Source organism: Dipteris shenzhenensis, chromosome 28 (genome assembly GCF_047967505.1).
Source record: "Dipteris shenzhenensis isolate YYH24624 ecotype China chromosome 28, Dip_SZ_1.0, whole genome shotgun sequence".
Lineage (NCBI taxonomy): Eukaryota > Viridiplantae > Streptophyta > Polypodiopsida > Gleicheniales > Dipteridaceae > Dipteris > Dipteris shenzhenensis.
In genome coordinates this window covers 42602481-42610321 of record NC_141623.1, presented here as the reverse complement: position 1 = coordinate 42610321, position 7841 = coordinate 42602481, and positions in this window count along the sequence as shown.

Sequence of the window (7841 nt, the reverse complement as noted above, 5' to 3'; positions counted from 1 at the left end):
AATCAAACGGCAAGATCCAATTTAGATGGTTTTCATGTCCATTTTCTCCATCAACTAAAACTATATTCATCAAATAATGTTGTTGATCAATCTTTGGCATACCCCCCCAAAATCAAGACCCCCATTGCAAAGAAAGGTAAAGAACACAAGTGCTTGTTGTTATGCTCAAGAGACAACAAAATGCATGACATGGGAAACCGATGGGGTCTTACTTTTGATGTTTGTATGTATGTATGTATGTATATATATGCATGTACATACATACATACATACATACATACATACATACATACATATATATATATATATATGTATGTATGTATGTATATGTTGATGCATACAATTTTGATATATTGATGTATATATTGATGCATACAATTTTGATATATGGAGAAAATGGACATGAAAATCATCTAAATTGGCTCTTGCCATTTGATTTGATATATGACATGACCCCATTTGGATTTGTAAGTCCAAAGATACGGGGTCCTACTTTTAAGGCCTGAATGCCTGAAATAGGCAGCGCATTAACGCGCTGCCTATTTCATGCATTTAGGCCTCAAAAGTAGGACCCCATTGGCAACAAACGCACTGCTTATTTCATGCATTTAGGCCTCAAAAGTAGGACCCCTTTGTGTTGCCAATGGGGTCCTACTTTTGAGCCCTAAATGCATGAAATAGGCATCGCGTTAACGCGTTGCCTATTTTAGGCATTCAGACCCTAAAAGTAGTACCCCGTATCTTTGGACTTGCATATCCAAATGGGTTCATGTCATATATCAAATTGAATGGCAAGATCCAATTTAGATGGTTTTCATGTCCATTTTCTCCATCAACTAAAACTATATTCATCAAATAATGTTGTTTATCAATTTTTGGCATACCCCCCCCAAAATCAAGACCCCCATTTTGCTGTATGTATGTAAGTATGTATATATGTATATATAGACATACATATATATCTATATGTGTATATATATGTGTGTGTGTGTGTGTGTGTGTGTGTGTACACACACACATGTATGTATGTATGTATGTATGTATCTATATATATATATATATATATATACATACATACATATGTATATATTGATGCATATATTGATGCATATCTTGATGTATATATTTATGCATACAGTTTTGATTGATGGAGAAATCAGGCATGAAAACCATCTAAATTGACTCTTGCCATTCGATTTGATATAGGACATGATCCCATTGGGATTTGTAAGTCCAAAGATACGGGGTCCTACTTTTAGGACCTAAATTCCTGAAATAGGTAGCTTGTCAATGTGCTGCCTATTTCATGCATTTAGGCCTCAAAAGTAGGACCTCATTTGGTCCTACATGGGGTCCTACTTTTGAGGCCTAAATGTATGAAATAGGCAGTGCATTGGCGCGCTGCCTATTTTAGGCATTCAAGCCCTAAAAGTAAGACCCCATATCTTTGGAATTACAAATCCAAATGGGGTCATGTCATACATCAAATCAAATGGCAAGAGCCAATTTAGATGTTTTCATGCCCATTTTATCGATTTAATAAAACTATATGCATCAAATAATGTTGTTTATCAATTTTTGGCATACACCCCCAAAATCAAAACCCTCATTGGAAAGAAAGGTAAGGAACACAAGTGCTTGTTCTTATGTTCAGGAAACATTAAAAAAGAGGCCTAGTAGCCCAAAAATGGCAGCGCATCAATGCACTATCATTTTTGGGTTGCCAGGTCTCTTTTTTGTTGTCTCACGAGCATATATATGGAGGTTATTATACAATATAACTAAGAAGTAGTATTGAACTAGTTCTACAATTTGGATGCATTAAGAGCATTCATATAGCAAGGAAGAATATAATAATTGAATACATTTTTTTTTCAATACATATTGCTAGTGAGACTACCAAAAAGAGGCTCTACCCCTCATGATGTCTCTGGATACAGAATATGAGATTGCTTGAGGCTTGGATTGCAGCTGGAAACATTGCATGGGCAAAGCCACTATATGCCTCAAGTGTTGGAAATTGATATATGGCTCAAGTGCTAGAATGTGCAAATCATGGCCAAAATCAAGACCCCTTAGAGATTCCATGAGGGCTATCCTTTTACTACTACACACGTCACCTTTAGTCGAGGGCAGAACCATTCATCGTCATAGGCAGCAGGTTCATGGGACCCCATCCCATGATCCAAGGCATTATTCAAAGACAAACTAGTTCTGACCATTCCCAAATTGAGTTTGCCAAATCCTAATCTGATTGATTTCATTTACTAGACTTGCAATGCTTGCAAAGCCCTTGCTTAAGCTTGAATGAGCCTCTTGATTTTGGGGGTATAATGGTCAAAAATGGCTTAACACACCCAAAATCAAGAGGCTCATTCAAGCTTAAGCAAGGGCTTTGCAGGTCTTGTTTTTGGGTGGCAAAAGCACGAAAAATGACAGCGCATTAAGGTGTTGCCATTCTTATGCTTCCCCCCTCCAAAAACAAGACCCCCAAGCTATTCATTAGAGACACCAAAATGAGGAGAAGGATGACATGAGGAGTAGAGGAGCTGGCCAATGAGGGGAGGGACAGCCTTGGAATTTCCAGCAACAAGCATGATGCAAGGAGGTGAGAAGGCAAAGAAGCAAGGAGGTGAGGAGGTGAGGAAGCAAGGAGGCGAGGAGGCAAGAGGCAGTCTTGAAGGGCAACAAGAGGGTGGAGGTGGCCGAAAGAGTAAGCAAGAAAGGGAGGGATGGAGATTGCTTGTAGGAAATGCTTGGATTAATGCTACAAATGCCATTTTTTTGTGTGTATTTTGCAACATGAAATGTTTATGGCATTTTTCTTTTAAAAAATACAAAATTGTTGTGATTAATTGCGCTACAAACAACTCAAGCCGTAAAGCACCATGGATTAGTACAACAATATACATCACAAATGGATGCATACACTCATATACATCACCGATGGATGCATACACTTATACTCACATCAATTTCCAATATTGTATTAGATGGACCCTTAGCATATATGTGTGCATAGAAGACCATTTCCTACATTGATCCCTGATTTCATAGTTAAATTATTCCCTTTCTCACATTCTAACATGTGAAGATTTAATGTACATGCATTATGGGCTTATATTGCACTTTATGACTAACTTGTTTTATGAATGCATGATACTTGTATATGTTCAAGGAAGGTATATTATCATTTTTGAATGACAACATTACTCTATGCTCCATTTTATCCTATATTAGAAACTATGATCACTAGATATTACATAAATGTATTGCTCCATTATATCCTATACTAAAAACTATTTTGACCCAAATACATAATGCCAATTGAGGTTAGTACTGATGACAAGTGATGAAAACAATCTAATGGTATGAATGAGATCTTGTAAATTTTGGATATATAATATGGGTACTATGTTGATTGAGCTATTTTTCTAAGGGAATATTTTCAACTTAATTACTAAATACATACTTACAATGGTGACCTGATTCCCATCTATATGTATAATCAAGTTTTACTTTGTGTTTAAAAAAAAGCTTTTGCATAAGGTTAAAATGTGAATAGTATTTATATTTGTTTAAGACTACCCATTGAGCTGGCTCCTATCCTTATATTGAACATGATAATGTTCATAAAGATTTTATGAACATAAATAGATAGCATTGCCTCTCTTTTTAGTGGTTGGGAATGAACCCTAAAAGTACCCTAAAATGACTATGTATTCCCTTATTTGTAGCATGGAAGTGATCATGGTAGAGTGGCATAATCCCTATTTTGCTTTTTTCATAGGTTCTTTTGCTACTCATGGTTGGCGGATACACCACGGCATAGATCCGAATAGATATTTGGTTTTTTGCTTCAACTTGCTTGACTAGACTTTCCTTGATGATTGTTTGATTGTGCATGATGAGTAGTCACTGGCTTAACTGATGCATTAAGTGAAATGTTTTCCTTAAAGTTTTTCATACTACAAGATACGAGTTTGCTTATATGGGTGGAAATAAAAGCTTGTTAATGCCTGGTGCATATTTTTTGTTAGATGCAATAGGATACTAGTTACCGAGTGTCTTTGCCAATTATTTCACTTGAATCATGCTCCTCTTATGCTTGAGTTTGTGGTCACGTATTGACTTTAACATAATAGTCTATAGGATACTGGATGAGCACTCAACATAGTGGTTAGATGCATTCATTTCTAGTTCCGATAGAACTATCATTCAGACATTGGTCATAATAGAAATATGGAGGGCTAAAATCCTTTTTTGGCTCCCTAAGTTTTTTAAAGCATGGTATTGTCCAGATTACATAGGTATTTTCACTAAGCAAAATTAATCCTTATGATGAAAATGTGTTTTTTTTCTTTTGACATAGTTAGTTCTGTTTCCATGTTTTTGGATCGAATGTATGGATGATCTTCTGCAAGCATAAAAGACATGATATGTATATGTAGCACATGATCATGTTTACATATTTTCAGTCATATATTCTACATTGTGATCTATCATTATCTTGCTGTGTGGATGTTCAATCTGAGTAGTGTTTGCTTTTTTTATCGCAAATTTTATGTATTGTTGTGTCTCTACCTCTCCACAACGACTCAAATTGATAGTATGGGGATGAAAGAGAAGTTAATTGTGAGTTTCAGGCATGCCTTCATTGTTGGAATATGTTTGATTTGCTTATGATCACATCAATTGTTCCAATGATATTGAGAGGAATAAGATGCTGGATGAGGTTCTCGCTCGCTTGAAACCTATTTAATCTTGCTCGCTTATTTGGGGCTGCTCGCTTTTCTTCGCTCGCTTTTTGGTAATCCTCCTAAACTGGCCTGGTGGTTGTTTGTGATTGAGCTTTGGAATAGTTTACTTGTTTCATTTCTTAAACTAGGGTTGGACTAAATGTGATTGTCCTAAACTAGCCCAGTGGTTGGAACAGCATGCAACCAGAGGCTGGTTCACCTCAATCACTAGATATGTGATTTTCCTGAACCAGCATGGTTGAACAGACATTAGTTGTTGTCCAAGCTAATGGCATGGTTGAGCAAAAATTAACAGCAATATATTTTGCAATATATTGTTATTTTACTAAACCATTCCAATGGTCGGAACATCATGCAAATGTGGCTACTTTAGCTCAATCACCAGTTATGTGATTGTCCTAAACTAGCGTGGTTGAACATACATTAGTTATTGACCAGCCCGGTGGCTGAAATTATTGTGTTGCTTAGTACTTAAATTCATTAAATTTAATTTCCTGCTATTTGGGTCATATACCACTATTAAATTTTGGAATTCAGAAATGAAAAGCAATATATTGTTATTTTCTAATGGTGAAATTCAGAAATGAAAAGCAATATACACTTATTGTCTAATATGTGAAGTTGAGACCATCGATGCAAAAGGAGCTTGAAGATCAAAGAGCAAAAAATGAGGGTCTTTACAAATGGCTCTTCAACATGTAGAGCGCATTGAACATTGAAAAAGACCTGATGATGGAGGAGCCAAAAAGGGGTTCAATGCAAAAACCATAGTAGTGATGCAGGATCTACGAGAGAGCTTCAAGGCCAAGAAGGATAGGGCAGAGAGAAGCCAGGGTTGGAGAAGATAATGAGGGAGCTCTCTAGGCCAGAAAAGATGCAGAGAGCAGCCACACTAGAGTAAGTTGCAATAGCCATGGTGGGGGTTGTTTTTTTGAAACACTGTTGGAAGTTCAAAGAGTAAGCTACAAGACCCTACCACAAGATTACGATAGGGAACTGTGCATGATCTTGCCATGGCTTTTTCCAGTTTTGAAAAGCAGTTCATCATCCATGAGAGATTTCCAAACTAGAGTGGAAGTCTTGGAAAGGGCCCATGTTGATGTTTTTGAGCAATTTAAGTAGCTTCAATAGAAGCTAATGGATTCTAATGAAGCTATTGCACAGAGTGAGCAAAGAGTTGAGGAGATGAAGGAGAATGTCCGTAGCCTTAGGATGAGGGAGGAAGGAATCAAGAAGCAACTTCATCATGAGGGAGAAAATCTACAGGCTTAGGATGAGGGAGGAAGGAATAAAGAGAAAGACAGTTGTATTGATGGCTACAATAGTTGAATCGGATGCCTCTCCTACTATGCAACAGCGTCCGAAATGCATGGTCTACCATACCCCCATCATAGATGAGTGCATGATCCAATGGCCTGCGTGCAACCACCCTATGCATGTTTTTTCTTTGGGGTGTTTGTGCATGCAAGATCGCTATGTAGAGAATCCCATTTGCCATTGCCTAGGTCATGGATGGATCAAATGTGCCTGCCTGCTACAACTATCTACAATGAGAAAGTAGATGCTACAGCTCAATTTGCCATTGGGCAAAAAATGCAAAAGACAAGGAGCTCAAATTAAAGAAGTCCAAGCTCCTGATTGCGAGGAAAAGGAGCCTGAGTAGAGGAACCCGCCCCCTTCAAGAAAGGAGAAAGAAGGGCTAAACCTGCAACCAGGAAGATCAAATCAAGAAAAGAGGAAGTGACATGAAGGGAGGGGCTGGGTCCCTAAAGGAAGGAATCAGCCCCCTTTGGGAAAGGATCAAGGAGGACCGAGCTTGCAATCAGGGGGCCCAAAAAGGCGACCTATTCAGAGAAATGTGGAACCAACCCCCTGAAGGAAAGGAGTCCTTGAGATGTAATATGAAGGAATGTAGTCTTTGAGACATAATCTATGTAATCTGTGTGTGATCTTTTGGATTATTAATCTTCACCACAGTTTACTTGGGGAATTTTTTATCAGATATGTGACTAGATAGTGTCCTTTGATGACAGGCCAAGGACAATAATGTGAGACAAAATATTTCAATTAGACAACTAATTTGAGATGAAATATTTCAATCAGACAACTAACGTGAGACAAAAGATTTCGATTAAACAACTAATGTGAGATGAAATATTTCGAGTAGACAACTAATGTGAGACTGAAAGATTTTGATTAGTTGGTTGTATGAAAGAATAATAAGAAGGTTGGGATCAATGAACTCTCTCCCTATTTAAGTGTAGTGCAGACACAACTAAGATCCCATTATGAAACCTAGCCCCAAAACTATGTACACCACTCCACCTACTGCGAATCTATGGCATACCTAAAAGACTTTGGAATGCTTTTGTTCTATCTGAGAATGATGTTCAATGACCTCCCTAAAGGATTAGACCCAGACAAGAGGGAGCAAAATATCTACAAGTAGAACATGCTTCACAATTGGATGTATGACTTGGAGTCAGCAAAGATGGTGAATATGAATTTCCCTAGCTATCATTTCTTCTGCTCCTTTAAGGTACTTTTCAAGCTCATTATGTAGGTCTCTTTCGGGAGGACATGGTGGGGGTGCAAAGTTGTATAGAGCACAAGTATGAGGATGAATAGGACCTCGAGCGAAGGAGGAGTTACTATGGGCACATCAGCAGAGGTAAGCAAGCAATTGGTGCTCAAAGTGTGTAATGAGAACTGCTATAGTTCATCCCTACTTCGTCAAAATGGCCTAAACAACTAGGTGATGCTTGCGATAGAGAGGTTGACAAGATATTTGGGAGTTTGGAATTTCCTTGAGCTGCAAAATGTCATCGTATTTTTAAAAAATTAAAAATATTGCATGCATTTCTTAGACTTGTAGACTTTCTCGGACTGCCATCATCCATGATCTATGGTGCTTGTAATTCTTGATTTTGTGTTGACGCGCTTTCATGTTAGTACTTAAATGTTTTAAGTAGGCCAGTGGTTGAAATATGATAGATAGAGATAACCAGTCTAAAGGGGACTATTTTAGTATAGCACTGTGCAACAAATTTTAGGATAGCATAGCGGTAGTGTAGGATAAGA